The 16,057-nt window shown below is 44.0% G+C and overlaps 1 pseudogene across 1 annotated transcript in view; it reads left to right on the forward strand.

The window, feature by feature from the left end:
• The first annotated feature begins 1,013 nt into the window (after positions 1–1,013).
• The window catches only part of LOC108167983, a 56,087-nt pseudogene continuing 41,043 nt past the window's right edge, over positions 1,014–16,057 (forward strand). The window contains exon 1 of the transcript XR_004691286.1: positions 1,014–1,036. The product of XR_004691286.1 is annotated as a hippocalcin-like protein 1 (transcript). The remainder of the gene's footprint in view (positions 1,037–16,057) is intronic.

Raw genomic sequence — 16,057 nt, forward strand, 5'->3', positions numbered from 1 at the left:
ATTCCCATTCGGCTTGTACCATGGTCAACTCCCTATGCAAAACACCTGCCTTTACCCCTGGCTTCTTAAGGCTGTGAGAGGGCGCACACACAGAACATGGTCCCTATCATTGCATCCCCAACTAACTGTCCCTACATCTTTTCCCTCTAAAGTGCCCTGGAGGATTTCACTGTCCTGTAGGGGGCGAGCTACCAACAATGTCTTCACTGGCCCTTCACTGAAGTTCTGGTGGAGAATTCAGGGGGTTCTGAGGCTAATGGTGGGATTGGGGAGCAAAAGGGTGGGTTCCTCTCCAGCCGGGAAGCCAGTATCCCCGGTTCCACTCCACGCCCTCTGCGTAATGTTGCTAGAGGTCATGGCGGGTGCTGGGTGGGAGCCGGGCACCGCAGCTCGGGAGAGGGCGCGCCCTCGAACCCCAGCACCTCCCGAAGGCAGACTCAAGGCGGCGTCCCACAGGCACTGACAGGTCCGGAGCGCACATCGCCCTTTTTTCTGTGGCCTCCGCTTCCTGGCAGCGCGGTGGCGGCAAGTGCCCCGATTGGCGGCCAGACCTTTGCCCCGCCCCGCCCCGCCCCTCCCTGGCGGACACCGCTCTTCCCCGCCCCCCCCCCGTCCCGCCTCTCTCCGCGGGAGGCCTTCGGGCCAGCGGCTTGGTGGCGCGCAGTTTACCCTGGCTGTGCGCGCCCGCAGAGAACGGGGCATCGGCGTCTCCGGGAGCACAGCGGGCAGAGCTGCGGACTGCACGCGCCCCTGCTGCCACCGGCCGTCCCGCGGTGGCTCCCGCGCCCTGCGGCGACTTCCGAGCCCGCGCTCCCCTTTGTCCGAATCCCCGAGCGGCGGCTGAGGCTGGGTCCGAGCCCGCGTCCTGGGCGACTGAGGCGGCGACAGTCCGCGCCCCGGCGCCCTGGCGATGCCGGACTCGATCTCCGTGTCGGAATTCGTGGCTGAGACCCTTGAGGACTACAAGGCGCCCACGGCCTCTACCTTCACCACGCGCTCGGCCCAGTGCCAGGATACCGTGGCGGCCATCGAGGAGGTGAGCGGTAGCGTCGCCCGCGGGGGGCGGGAGGCTAGGGTCGCGGGGATCGCGCTGCGCCCTGGGCACCCGGTAGGCTTCCGCGCTTGGTGCCCGATACCCAGTCCCCTCCGCCTGCGCCCACATGGCTCTGTAGGCTTTGTGCGTCCAGCCAGAGAACGAGCTGGAGAACTAGACACACACGTGTAGCAATAGTGAACCGATGACTACATTTCCTTTGCTCAGAATTTTAAGATGGGGTAGATATTTTAAAATACTTGTGCCAGAGCTTGTTGTTCAGAGAGTTTTCAAATTAAGGTATGTCGTTACATCCTTTCCCCTTGCTTAAACAAAGCATTTGCTATTAGGCTTCGCCTGAAAAAAAAAAAACTAGACTATTATTCGTTCCTGTAAAATATTTGTCTTTGTAGACCTACAGAGTCAGGACTAGACTCATTGAAAAATACAAGGTTCAGCATCCTGCTCTTGGAAGTGAGCTCGGGTATCCGTTCTTCTCCTTCATCCTTGTCCCCTTTCTTTTCTCTCTCCTGTCTTCCCAAAGATCTGCTTGTAAATCTTTTGTAGTGAGTTCAGTGAGAGCAGATTGCTTTAGTCCACTTTTCTCAGCCTGGCCTTTAGGTGCCACTGATGCCTTTAATGAGGCAGGTGGGGGATGAGGGGGATGAGAGCCCCTCCCCCATGAGGGCCCTTGAAAAGCACTAGGAAGATAGTCACAGTGTTTTGAAAATACATCATTAATGCTTATGAAAATGATTACATCCAAAAAGGTTGGATTCCCTCTGTGGAAAGGACACTTGTGTGTGATATCCTTAAAAGACAGCCCATGTTTATAAAGTTAGGACGCTTCTCTCATTGTATTGAATCAGTTAGGTATCAGTAATACTGGCAGATGTTGGAAAGCCAGGAAAATACAAGTTGCAATTAAAGTAGGCATGGCCTCTCTCTGATTAATTTTAGTTTATTTTGGATGAACCCCAAGCTGCTTTTCCAGGCAGTGTAGGAGATTACCCAAGAGCTCAGTTACTGGGTAGATTAAAGAGAGACTGGATTTGGTCATTCTGTCAAATTGCAGGCTGGCTTCACTCAGCCTCCTAAGCAGAAAATGGATTTGAGGTGGAAACAGGGAAAACCTGAAATCTTTGCAGGCTTATCTCATTTTAAGTAAAGCCAGCATCCACTCTAAGATAATAGTGTGTATGAACTAATTTGAAGGGTGAAAGGACTCAGTGTGGATTACTTAAAATAATGCTTTCTTTCTCCTCCTACATTGTTTAATGTTCACTTCCAATACAAAATGTTGTTCTCTCTCTAGTGTAGTAAGTAACACACCATGTATTAAAATTTAACTTTTTCCTTCCATGGCCATGAGTCTCTTATTCTGTTGTCCTTGGTTATCTTGGAAATCGCTTTGCTGTTCTACCAGCAAAAGGAAAATGACCTTCTGGACTGTATAGACTCCCAGGGGGATGCTGTTCATGGGGCCAGGCTCCGCCTAGCAGTTCCAGTGGGAACTGGCCTTGCATTTGATTCTGAGTTGTAATCTTTTGTGACTTGTTTGTAAACCAGCTCCTTCAGAATCCCAGGCTAACAGATTTTGAATCTATGGTCAGAAAGATGCCCCCCTTTTCTCAGTGTATCCTTGGAAGGGAGTAGGTTAACAGGCGATCATTTTATGCTGCCCTGAAATCTGAATTGGTGTCTCTGGGACGTCTTGAATCAGTTAGGGTGGAATTGGTTTCCCTCCAGCTGAATTCAATTTCTCTTTTATGATTAGTAGTGCAGTTACTATGATACCACTCCTTGTGCATCCCAGCTCTTGCTGTGGTTCATTTGGGACCTGCTGCTGTGTGTTAGGTGAAGGGATTAGACATCTCTTCTCTTTGAAAGAATCTGTGGTTCCGTGGGGAGAAATCGATTCTCCAGGCAGATCAGTGACGTGAGGCCATGTCGCCAGAGGATCTATGGCAATGATGTAGAGAACAGGAAGACTGGGACTGCTTACATGTGATCAGAGCATCTATGGTGATGATATAGAGAACAGGAAGACTGGGACTGCTTACGTGTGATCAGAGCATCTATGGTGATGATATAGAGAACAGGAAGACTGGGACTGCTTACATGTGATTAGAGCATCTGTGGTGATGATATAGAGAACAGGAAGACTGGGACCACTTACATGTAATCAGCTATGTGGATGAAAGGGCCTTGAATGGAAGCCTGGTGTAAGAGGCTCCAAGGTGGTTTAATCCAGTCTTCCATATCTGTGTCCCTACCTTAGGGAAATATTTATCCACTCTTGGGCTGGTGATCAACTAGGCCTTTGGTGGAATTTTCCTATCTATCCAGGATGTAGAAGGCTGCTTAGGCCAAGAATCTACACAGGCCTTTCATGGTGGGGGACTGCGCTTTTGGCTTTTGGTCAGCGTTGTAGCCCAAGAATGAAGTCAGCTCTTTGCTAACATTACTTGGTCTCAGATGCTTGTTGGCCACATGGGTTGGTGGCCACTCTGTTGTGTGATGTAGATTCAGGACTTTGTTCTACATACTTGCAGGAAGTCCTGTTGATGAGCATAGGCCCTTGCAACTGTAAAATGCTTCACCTGTTTATATATTTAGGGAATATACATATATGTATAAAATAACAAATGAAAAGAGAGGTAATGAATTTAAAAGAGAGCAAGCAGGGATATATGGGTTGGTTTAGAAAATAGAAACGGTGAGATTATATTACACTTTCAAAAAATAAAGTAAAGTAATTGTAAAGTAAGAAAGCATTAAATGGGCTTATTTAAGATTATTCCTTTTTGAGAGAGGTCATATAGGAACAATGGAGTCATGTGACTCTGGGTTTCAGCAGTAGACAAAACAGGAGTTCTGATCACTCTGGTTGGTTCTTCTATGGCCTTTCACTGTACAAATGTGGGTTTCCTTAGTGCAAGTACTAAGTACTTATTTCTTCAGAATTCTGGTACATAGTGAATATCACCTGTAATATCCTGCAGCATGAGATAACCCGCCCTTGAGTTTTCTAAGTTCCCTTGGCTGAGAGCCTTTCTATATTAGACATTAGAGAGACAATCTATTAAATTTCCTTTCTTTATCCATAGAAAAATTCATTCTGATTTGAGATATGTTTATCTAGAGAACCTGTCTTAATACAACTGTGGTTTTTCTCTACTTTGCCACTGATGGCGATGTGCTGGCTACCAAGAAGGCTCAACAGTGTTTCCCTTAAGTTGCTGGCTTTCCTCCCAGGGTTGGTTGGTATCATCTGGTGAAAGGGAGCTGTAGTCTCCCTGAGCCCAGCACTGAGCCACAAACAAAACTCTTGTTTCCTAAAATCCCTCTTTAATGTTCATTGCCTGGGCTCCCTCCGACTCAGATTGATAACCCCACTGCACCTTGGGTAATGGGCTATGCAAGGTCTTCCCTTGGATTTCAGGAAGAAAAAGGCAAGTGCTGTGAGGCAAGCTCAGTCAAGGTCTGAAGTCAGGTCCTGGTAATGCAGGATCATTGCTCACAGAGGGCAGGAGCAGGCAGCTGACTAGCGTGAGTTGGAATATGTTGGAAACTAAAAGGGGGCCCTGGGGAAGAAAGGAAAGGGGGGAAGGCCCACATCCTGCCAGAGTGCCACCTATGCTCTGGACAGAGATGTGGGAGAGCTGCCATACACTCCCCTCTCAGCCCCAGGTGTGCATCTAAGCCTTTGACCCACTCTTCGGGTCTGAACAAGGGGCAGCCCAACCTGGGAGCCCCGGGGCTACTTTCTAAAGCCCTGGGGTTATGGGAGAGAGGGATGAGGGATGAGAGGTTCCCACACTGGTGAGAGTGAGCACAGTGGATCTGGACTGGAGCACATGAAGGCCTTCCATGGGGAGATTAGAAAGGGCTCATTAGGAGAAAGCCTATCCCTTCCTCCGAGCGCAGTGGGCCTTGATGAGCAGAGATGTTCTATGGTTTTAGAGCTTTATTATAGAAAGGCATGGAGAAAGAGAGAAGGTAGAAGAGAGAGAGAGGTCCCCCTGGAAGGCTAGAAGGGGGAAGGCTAGATAGGAAGAGAGTAAAAGGGAGAGAGGAGAGGAGAGGAGAGGAGAAGACAAAGAGAAAGTAAAGAGGAGAGAGGAGTGAGAGAAGTGAGAGGTAAGAGAACAAAGGAGCGAGATCAAGAGAGATAGGCGGGGCTGAACAGTACTTTTTATGGGCTTTACTGTTGTTAGGTAACTGGGGAAGAGTTTAGCCTGAAGGTCAGAAGCTTGGGATATTGCCTATGTGACTTTTAGCCAGGCTTCTCTTGTGTTGGCTGGGGTGGGGGTGGGGGACGATAATTTAGGCAGGAGCCTGAGTTCCAGAAGCATGAGGGAATTGATGCCTTCCTTGTCAAGTAAGGGAATTATCACCCTTCTGGGGTTCAGACCTCAGCTCAATGGGAGACCAACCTGTCTATGCATAGCCCAGTGCCCCACATGAATGTTGAGTTCTCTCCCAGGGCTGGGAGGGGTGAGAGTCCTTCTCGAGGACAGGCTCAAATGCTAATGTAGTGCAAACCACATCTGAGATCTGGAAAAGCCCTGGCTCTGGACTTGAAGCACACTTTAACCTTGAGGAAGGGTGAGACCCACTGGCCAATCAAGGAGGCGGGATCTTCCTGGTGCCTTTCCCCAAGTTCACTGTGGCTGTGCAGGCTTGAATGGTTCTCTGTGTCCTGCTCTGAGCTCTGCTGTTGGGTGCTGTGAGAGGACCCCAGGGAAGCTCTGAATTCGAGACACGGTGAGCACAGGGTTACTGCCCACAGAGGGTAGGGGCAGGGTGCTGAGCAGTGGAAGCTGGGGTGGTGAGTCCTCTCTGGGGCTGGATGGGAAGTATAAGCCATATGTGAGCACCTGTGAGGTCTCTCCTGTTGCTCCTCACTTGCTCCATCAGGGGGTGACCTCTGAATAACTTCCATATCATTGCCCAAATCCTTTGGATCTTAGTTAGGCTGGCTTGTGAAAACAAGGGTGGTTTCTTTGAATCTGTAGCACACATGTCCAAACCCCTTTGTTTTTTAGTATACATTAAGAAGACAGGTAAAAATCTAATGGGTCTGATTTCATACATTATACTTGTTTTTGTTTTGTTTAGGTTTTGTTAATTTTTGTTCTGTTGCAGTTTTTTCATATTTTTTACTTCATATGTTTAGTGATTTGATTATTATTTGGTAAAGGGACTTTAATAATTTCAGAATTTTTTATAGTTTTATTGAAAAATTATAGACCTCTGAGAGGATATTCTTCTATTTCAATCGTTTGTAATTTCCCTTTCACATATTTTGCAGAAGTCCCAATTGTTTGTTGCCATGAAACTTGTAGAATCCACATTTTTTGACTGAGATATCAATTTTTTCTCTTCGTCTTGAATCCCTGAGATTCTGTCTTCCTTTCCTGTTCTGTGGGTGAACCTTGCCTCTGTAGTTGTCAGTGTACAGGAAATCTCATGTCCTGCTCTTAGAGACTTAGCAACAGCTTATGTCATTTCCTGCCTCCATCCCCTGTGTCTGTTGTCAGGCATGCTTTATATACATGGACCACCAGCTATAGCAGCTCTCTGTTTTTGTTCCCTGTCTCTGTTCTCTGCACATGCACACTCTCTGTCATCTCTCCCCTCATGGCTCTCTTTCTCCTCCCTGTCTGTGTGCCTGTCTGCAGGTCCTCTTGTGTACTTCTATCCCTTCCCCAGGTTCTCACTCCTCTCCCTTCCCCCAAACAACCTCTTTTGCACTTTATCTGTTGCATGCTTTAATTTCTCAGACCTGCTGTGATGGGAGAGCTTGGATTTCTTGGTTGCAATTGTTCCTGGCTGTTACTCTCTATGTTGCTATGCTGGTGTGTAGCCATCTCTGTTTGGGTGATTATTGACTTAGGTACTGGCCTCTGGGTTTGTCTTTTTGGGTGGGAGTTTTCTGGGTTACTGTTTGATGCATGGATTTGAAGAGAGTGTTCACTGACAGTTTCCTATTTTACTGACCTATTTAGTGGGTATGGTCAACAGAGGATGCTTTGTGATGTTAAAAGCTGGGAGAAGAGACAGGCAGGAACAGAAGATCTTAGTAATCCACAAGGAGACATAGTCAGGAGAGAGGTCAAGCAGCCCATGGTGTTTAATACAATGTTGGAACAACTGGGAAAATTGAATCTGGGGTAAATCAATCAACCATGAAGTTGATCTATGGAAGCTTACCTTGTGTCCTTTCAGGCATGGAATGTGGTTGAACAGGGAGTATCTGCCCAAGTGGGGGCTGAGACACAGGGATAAGGCAGGAATGGATGGGCAGGTAGGGATTGTCTATGGTGTTTATAGGAGGCTTGCACAGGAGGAGAGGAAATTTCCACTGCTACTCTGTTCCAGTCGTAAGGGCAGCTGATATTAGGGTCTGCAGTAACAGATAGTGAGGTAGTCTTTGGACAAAGTCTAGTCTACAGACAGGCATCGTTGTGGTTAACCAGGAGTTTCTGTTGATAATCAGGGGCTTAGGAACAGAGATGAGTTTGTAAATTCCAAACAGTTTTCTTTTTGAGAATGTACATTTGTACATTCCAGCAAAAATCCCATGACAAAATCCCCTTATCAACAGCCAGTTAAGGTAGATCAGCAGGGTCAAGCTACATAGAGATAACTAAGACCTCATATAGAAAACAAAAACAAAACAGCTTACCCATCATGGTTGACATAGTTTTTCTCCCCCTTGCTTCGTTCCTGCACATTATGCCAGACATACACTTTTTAAAATATTAACAATGCTGATTTGTATGCAAACTCCCCACTCTTGTTGTAACTACAATAAATACTGAAAACCTCTAGACTTGATCTCTCAGTTTGTACCTAATGGTAGTTTGACTGCTGAGAGTCCTTGTTACTGAGGTCATAAAAAAGACCTCTGTGTGTTTGTATTGCAATAGGCTCTGTGCTGGTCATTGCAGTTTCTGTGAGTTGGGCATAAAACCTTGATGCTTTGACTGGAACCCCAAGACCCTCAGGACTCCCATCTGAAGGGTTGAAAGACCGCTGTTAGGATGTGTCATTGCTGTTCTTTGTATCAGTGACCTGTCTGTCAGAAATGTGTCTGTGTACCTTGGTTTTTTGATTTTTTTTGAGTACTCATGGAGGGAGATGAACAAAGCGAATGTGGAACTCCAGGGAAGTGGAAATGCAGAAGAGTCATGGTAAGAAAGGGCTAGGAAGATGTTCCAGGGCCTGGAAGAGGGTCGTGTGCCCCTGGTCTTAATTTCTGGGAAGTTACAGCAGTCTTGGAACCCTGCTCCATGGCTCACAGCTGCCATTTTCTCCTCTGTACAAGTGGTGGAATCTGCTGCATAGCCTTCACTGCCCCCTCGTGGCCCTCTATTATGTGTGTGCCACTTTAGTATTCCCTTACTGAGAGAGGAAGTGAGACTGTTTCCATCCCAATTGATATAGTTACTCACCCTCCAACTTGGGTTAAGTCCTTCTTATCAAGAGGACCTGTACCCATTAAATTGCCCCTGACAGAGAGCTCTTTATGACCGCATTCAGGGCAAAATCAGACTCTGCAAAACAGGGTGGAAAGGAAAAAGACCTCATTTTTCCCCCTTCTAAACAACCCTGTTCTCAGTCTATATTTGACTCTGCAGTTTTGAACTTGGAGCTGTCAGTATATGGGAAGTTGTTTTTCATCCCTTCCAGCAACGTTAACATATCTTCCTTAGACCAGCAGTCTTATTTCCGGGTCTGTGGGGCAATCTGCTCCTCTATTCACCTTCCAGCTGTTTGGCCACCTCTTTTGTCTCCCTGGCCTGGGAATCCAGGGTTAAGGACACCTCACCACAGGGCAGTGCAGCCTCCCTTCTCCCCATTCCACTGTATCCTTCCATGCTCTGAGCCAGGAGCCCTTCCCATTTTATCCTGGCTCAGACACTACTCCAACTCCCTGATGTGGTGGCAGGGGTCCTTTAATTGATATGGTTAGATCTTTGGTTTTGGAGTTTTACAACTTTCTCATTTATTATTGTCTCTGTGTTGTAGTTGTTTTAACTCAGCATTTCAGATTACAGTCATCTGAAGGAGCCTCAGTTGCAGGTGTGCCCTCATCAGAATGGCAGGTTTCTATGTCTCTGAGAGATAGTGTTGATAATTGATATAGGAAGACTCTTCCATGAAGGGTGGCAATATTGGGAAGCAAGTGGTCTTGGGTTGGATGAGAGAGCTAGGTGAGAATTGTAACTGCCTGTGGCCATTGAACTGGGTTCCCCAGAAAGGCAGCCCGGGGCTGAAAGAGATCAGAGGGCAACAAAAGACTGAGGCCAAGACAAACCTTTCTGTTCAAAGCTTCTGAAGTTTACTGAGAGTCCCTTCTTATAAAGAGGGTAGGCCCATCCTCTGCCAGCCCATTCTTTGTGCCTGGAGCCAGGCGATCTACAGGGCTTGTCTCCAGATAGTCTCCAGGATCTTTCAGCAGGAAGCAGAGTATTGGAGAAGAGCAAATAGAGCCATCAAGGTCAGAAGGCTCTACCCCAGGTGTACTGGCTGGTTTTATGTGTCTACTTGACACAGCTGGAGTTATCACAGAGAAAGGAGCTTCAGTTGAGTAAATGCCTCCTTGAGATCCAACTGTAAGGCATTTTCTCCATTAGTGATCAAGGGGGAATGGCCCCTTGTGGGTGGGACCATCTCTGGGCTGGTAGTCTTGGTTCTATAAAAGAGCAGGCTGAGCAAGCCAGGGGAAGCAAGCCAGTAAGTAACATCCCTCCATGGCCTCTGCATCAGCTCCTCCTTTCTGACCTGCTTGAGTTCCAGTCCTGACTTCCTTGGTGATGAGCAGCAGTATTGAAGTGTAAGTCGAATAAACCCTTTTCTCCCCAACTTGCTTCTTTGTCATGGTGTTTGTTTAGGAATAGGAACCCTGACTAAGACACTAGGTAATCTCCTTCTTAGTGGCAGCAAGGTCAAAGTCTGGGTTAGCCTGCTCCAAGGCTGAGAGAGGCTACAGAGCATGAGAGAGTGACCAAGCAAGAAAGCAAGGCAGGAAGTAGTGTTTGTCAAATGTTTTTGCCTTCATTTTCTAGCTTTAGTTTATAGTCTCAGCTCCCAGTATGGTGGGCTGTGATCTGACAGAACTGTGTAAAACAAACATTTATTACCTGAGATGCTTCTGCTCAGAGAAAACCATCACAGCAGCAGAGTTGCAAGATAGAAAAACAACAACAACAGCAATTGTTTCAAAAGCTGATTTTGCTGCTGGAGAGAATCTATGGTCTCTTTTGAAGGAATATGGAAAATATCAGAAATTGAGATGACAAAAGTCATAGAAAGCTGTACGTGGAGCTTAATCAGTTCTTCCTGTAGGGTCTGGAAGATTGGAGTGTTGACAGTAATGCAGCCACACGAAGTTGAGGTCATACTATTTCAGTGGAAAATGGACTGAAAACTAGAAAGAGGTCATTTGTGTGATATTTTGGCCAAAAAAAAAAAATCTTTGGCACTTGGCTTATGCCCTGAGATATTGAGTATTGAGTAAAAATTATTGCCTGATTTGTATATTTTTATTCTATTGATAAGTATTTGTTCAGTCTTCCTATTTCTTTATTCAAGTTACATTCATATTGGTACACCCATCCCATTCCACCTTCCAGAGTCCCTCATCACTAACTCCCTTTTATCTCCCCAGAGAGTGTGGGAACCACTTGAGTATCCCCCTACTATGGCATGTCAAGTCTCTGTAGGGTTAAGTCTCTGCAGGGTTAGACGCATCCTTTCCCACTGAGGTCAGACAAGGCAGCCCAGTAAGGGAAACAGTTTACACAGACTGGAACAGCTTAAGGGACATGTCCCGCTCTGGATGGTGGGGGCCTCCAACCCAGCCTGCATGTGCTCTTTGGTTGGTGGCTCCATCTCTGAGAGTCTCCTTGGTTCCAGGTTAGTTGACTCTGAGGGTCTCCTCATGGCCTTCCTATTCTTTCAGAGGCCGTCAATTCTATCCCTAACTCTTTTAAAATACTCCCTGAGCCCTGTCCAATGTTAGGTTATGAGTCTCTGCATGTTTCAATCAGATGCTGGATGGAGATTCTCAAAGGACAATGATGCTAAGCTACTATCTGCAAGTATAACAAATTATCCTCAGTAATGCCAGCCTTGGTGCTTGCCCATGGGATGGGTTACCAGTTGGGCAGGGTATAGTTTGGCCATTCCCTCAGTCTCTGTTTCAACGTTGTGCCTACCTTACTTGCAGACAGAATAAATTTTGAGAGGAAAGGTATTTGGTTTTCTTGGTGTACTGAACACTTCACTGCTGGTTCTGCCTGACTGCAAGATGTCACCTCTTCATGGTCCATAACTCAATGCTATCTATCTCAGCTAAGATCACCTCCCTAGCCGCATTTGTGCCCTCCCATTCATAGTCTCAGGCACATTCTACTGATGCCTCCACCCTAACTCCACTCCCTCCCAGCATCTGCTGATTTCATTTCATTTTCTTGGCTTTCTGGCATTCTCTTGTCTCTTACCACACCTGTTCCTAACACTCCCCTTCTTTCTTGACTACAGTCCCATCCAGTTTTCTCCCTTCCATCTGCCTCTTCTGTCTCTTTCATACCCCCTTCTGAGTGAGATTCAACCATGCTCATTTGTGCCTTGTCTTGTTTACTGTCTTTTGGTCTATGAAGTGCAGTGTGGGTATCCTGTACTTATGGTTGTTATTCACTTGTAAGTGAGTATGTACATGCATGTCCTTTTGTGCCTGAGTTACCTCATTCCAGATATTAGTTTCTAATTGTACCCATTTCTCTACAAAATTCATGATGTCCTTATTTTTTATATCTGAATAGCATCCCATTTTGTAAATGAAACATGGTTTTTTTGTGTCCACATTTCAGTTGAGGAACATCTGCATTCTTTCCTGTTTCTAACTTTTATAAATAAAGTGGCTATGAACTTAATGGAGCAAATGCCCTTCTGTGAATATGCCTATGAAGGTACCCTAATTGTAGCACTTCCTCCTACTTGTATGTTTTAAATTAATGGGAGGAGTATTCAACGTGTTTCCTCATCCCAGGATGGAACCTTAAACAAAAGCTGCTGCAAATGTGGTCCAAGGGAGGCAGGGTCCGTTAATTTAGAAGCCAAACGTCACAACATCATCCACATTGTGCCGCTTCTAGAAACTGAAAGATGAAAATAGCATGGCCATAGATTCTTTCTCTATGGTTTCAGTTTAGCACCACTCCAGCTATCTTTTGACAGAGTCAGGATCCCAGGGAAGACTGTGAGAGTTCCTTGCATTTAGGTGGTGAAGTTGATGCTTGAGTTGCATTTTGTGACCACAGGTTGTGGAGAAAACTAACACATTGAGAAATGTGCCATGGAGAGATGCTTACAGGGAGATGAAGTATCCAAATTGAGAGATGTATGAGAAGTTACAGGAAGAGCACGATGGTGCCTTAAGCAACTGAAGTCCAATGTGTTTGAGACAAAGCTATAGGATTTGGTGTTTGCCCTGCTGTTTTTCTTTCCTTTGTCCCTGTGTGCACATTCCTCTCCCTGTGTGCACATTCCTATCGATTGGAATGGAAAGGGGTATTCAGTGCCATTTTATGTTGGAAAGATATAACTTGCTGTTTGATTTTGCAACTTTGCTTTCTGATGTGGCTGTCAAGATATTGTTTTGAGTGTCAGCAGAGACTTTAGACATTTGAACAGTTCAGGAGCCTTTCTAGATTCATCTTGGGGAAGATGAAAGTGTATATACACTCAAAATTTTCTTTTTTCTTTCTTTCCTTTTTTTTTTGTTTATCCTATAATTTAGATATTCATTATCACCCTGATCACTGTCCCTACTCTAGGTTCCTGCCCTCACAGATTCCCTCCTCCCAATCTCCTCTGTTTCTCCTTTGAGTGGGTTTGGGGCCCCCTATCTACCCCGTGGACACATAGATTATAGTTTATTTTTTAGGATGGCATATGCTCATGACATCAATACTGCCTGAGGGTTCAGAGTCATTGTATTCTGGGTGTTGATGTTTCCCCAAACTCTTGTGTTTGTTTTGAAATTTTTAAATAAATAGGAGTGTTTTGCTTGTGTGCGTGAATATGAATATCATGTGTGCCACATCGTTAGTGTTGTTGGAAGGTGGATTCAGAACTCCTGTTCATAAAGCCATGTGTCATGTGAATGCTAGTAATTGACAATTGTTATCTGGAAGACCAGCAAGAGTTTCCACGGCTGAGTTATCTCTCTCTCCTACCTTATGCTGCTTTTTATGTTCTACACTTATATTAATAATATTTTCATCTGTCCATTGGTCCATTAAATGTGCCTTGATTGCTAGTAAAGTTTTACTAATGTTGCAGTTTAAAGCGCTACACTTCCTGTTTCTGCTAGATGAGTACAGAAGTGCAGGGAATGTATACGTCTTTGTAGGAACTGTAGTAAACAACTGAGTTCTTTCTATCATTTTTGTCTCCGTGGTTGATTTTTGCAGTGGGGTAAGGGTCTTAATATGTAACCTTTGCTGTCCTGGAATGTGTTACATAGAACAGACAGGGATCTAGCTCAATGAAGTATACCTGCCCATGATTCTGGGATTAAAGACATGAACAAATACACCCTGCTTGTCCATGATTTTTCTCGTTAGTGATTCTTCTTACAATTTCTGGGATGTGTCATCATTACTGTTGATCTATTTCACCCTACATCTCCCTCTCAATTGGAATTCCTCTGGAAAGTCTTTACCCTATTTATTTAAAATGTTCATAAGCAACACAGGTGAACCTTCAACTCAATTTCCTTTAAAATGTTATGGTACTTAGATTATAACTTCTGTGTCAGGAAGTCTGTGGAGGAAGCACCAGAATTACATGAATATATGGTCAAGGAAGCGTACATTTGCTTCACAGTGATGTCAGTATTGTGCTTTGTGATGTACACATGTATGGGATATTTTAGGATGCAGTGACTTATGATGACGTGCATGTGAACTTCACTGGGGAAGAGTGGAAGTTGCTGGATCCTTCCCAGAAGAGTCTCTACAAAGATGTGATGCTGGAGACCTACTGGAACCTCACTGTTATAGGTATGACTGTGAATTTTCTTTTGCTTTTCAAAATAGTGGGAAGACATGTCTCTTGGTTAGTGATGGTGCTCTGTTATTACAATTGAGAACAAGGAAGACTGAGCTGAATAAATAGTGTCCAGTGATGTGAAAATTCACAGTACCTTTAATTTTGCCTTATTTCTAATACTGTATCATTCATTATTCTGGTATTGTCTTTTAGGCTACACTTGGGAAAACCATCATATTGAAAGACATTGTCAAAGTTCAAGAAGAAATGACAGGTAATTTTCACGTGAAAGCTTATGCAATTATGCCTCTAAGGAAATTTTACTATGATATGGAAGCTCTAAATCAAAGCAGGAGTGTAAAATGTCAACACTTGAAGTGTAACTATAATTACAATATTTTTAAATATTTAAATATTTTAAATATTTTAAATATTTATTTATTTATTGTACACTCTAGTTGTCCGCAGATACTCCAGAAGAGGTCATCAAATTTTGTTACAGATGGTTATGAGCCACCATGTGGTTGCCGGGATTTGAACTAAGGACCTTTGGAAGAGAAGTCTGTGCTCTATACCACTGAGTCATCATGGCAGCCCTAATTATACTATTCTTAAAAAAATGTACTGCCTAGATATAGTTATCTGATTTATCTATCAAAGCATTCCTTTTTTTTAAAAAAAAAGACAAGGAAACATTGCCTTAAGGGATACCTTTATTCAATTTATACCTCTACTAGAGCTATACTATCTGACAATGTGTATAGACTTACAAGACTTAGATATTGCACATCGAATAGTGATAAATATATATGCAAAACCTTCCGATAAGCAAATAATCCATGGGAAAGTTGGTGATACTCATATTCTTATAGTGAAATTGATCATTTGTTTAGGGTACAGTTTATGAGAGTCAAGAGTGTTGTCATAGGAGAAACCTTAATTCATATATTACACGTCTATGAGGAACAAAAAGTCAAACAGTGTGAATGCAGTGTGGAAACCTTTCATCTGTTACTCTTCTATTAATATATATATCATGTGTCACAATTGATAAAAGCCATGTGAGCATAGGGATATTGAAAAAAGCAATGTACCGTTTTCTATCCCAGAACTGTGAGAAAATTGTCAGATTCTATCTTTGGTAGATATTCTGAATATGATAAAAGTTTGCAATGAATTGGTTTTCTAATTTTACTGGGAACTTCCCCAAGCTCATACTGTAGAAAATCTTTATGGGTACTAGGAATTTGGAAATTCTTTTGTTTGTCTTTGTTCACAGTCAAATGTGGTATAATTACGCTACAGGAAAAATTATGAAAGCAATTAGTGGTATAAAGCTCTGGTTGTTCTATTTTCCTCATATAGATGAAATGCATCATATAAATATCCCGTATAAAAAGGATGTTATAAATGTTAGCCATGTAATAACGACCACAGATATCTCGAAAGATGCAAAACAACCCATAATGAGGGAGAACACCATGAACATATAAAGTGATAAAACCAGATGATCTGGTACATCTTTATCATTAGACCAATTTGTAAACTTTATTCATCTTGATGAAATGACTGAACAGGGAAATTAATGTAGTAAACATATCACATGTGCCAATTTTCATTGCAGGTATGTAAGTAATCATAGTGGAGAGAAACTCTATGAATGTAATGAACATTCTAAAGCCTTTTCATGTCCAAGTCATCTCCAATGTCATAAAAAAAGACAAATTGGAGAGAAAACACATGAACATAACCAATGTGGTAAAGCCTTTCCAACACCCAGTCATCTTCAATATCATAAAAGAACCCATACTGGAGAGAAACCTTATGAATGTCATCAATGTGGTCAAGCCTTTAAAAAATGCAATAATCTCCAATGTCATAAAAGAACACATACTGGAGAGAAACCCTCTGAATGTAATCAACGTGGTAAAGCTTTTACAAGTCACAGTGGTC

Source organism: Mus musculus, chromosome 12 (assembly GCF_000001635.26).
Source record: "Mus musculus strain C57BL/6J chromosome 12, GRCm38.p6 C57BL/6J".
Classification (NCBI taxonomy): Eukaryota; Metazoa; Chordata; class Mammalia; order Rodentia; family Muridae; genus Mus; species Mus musculus.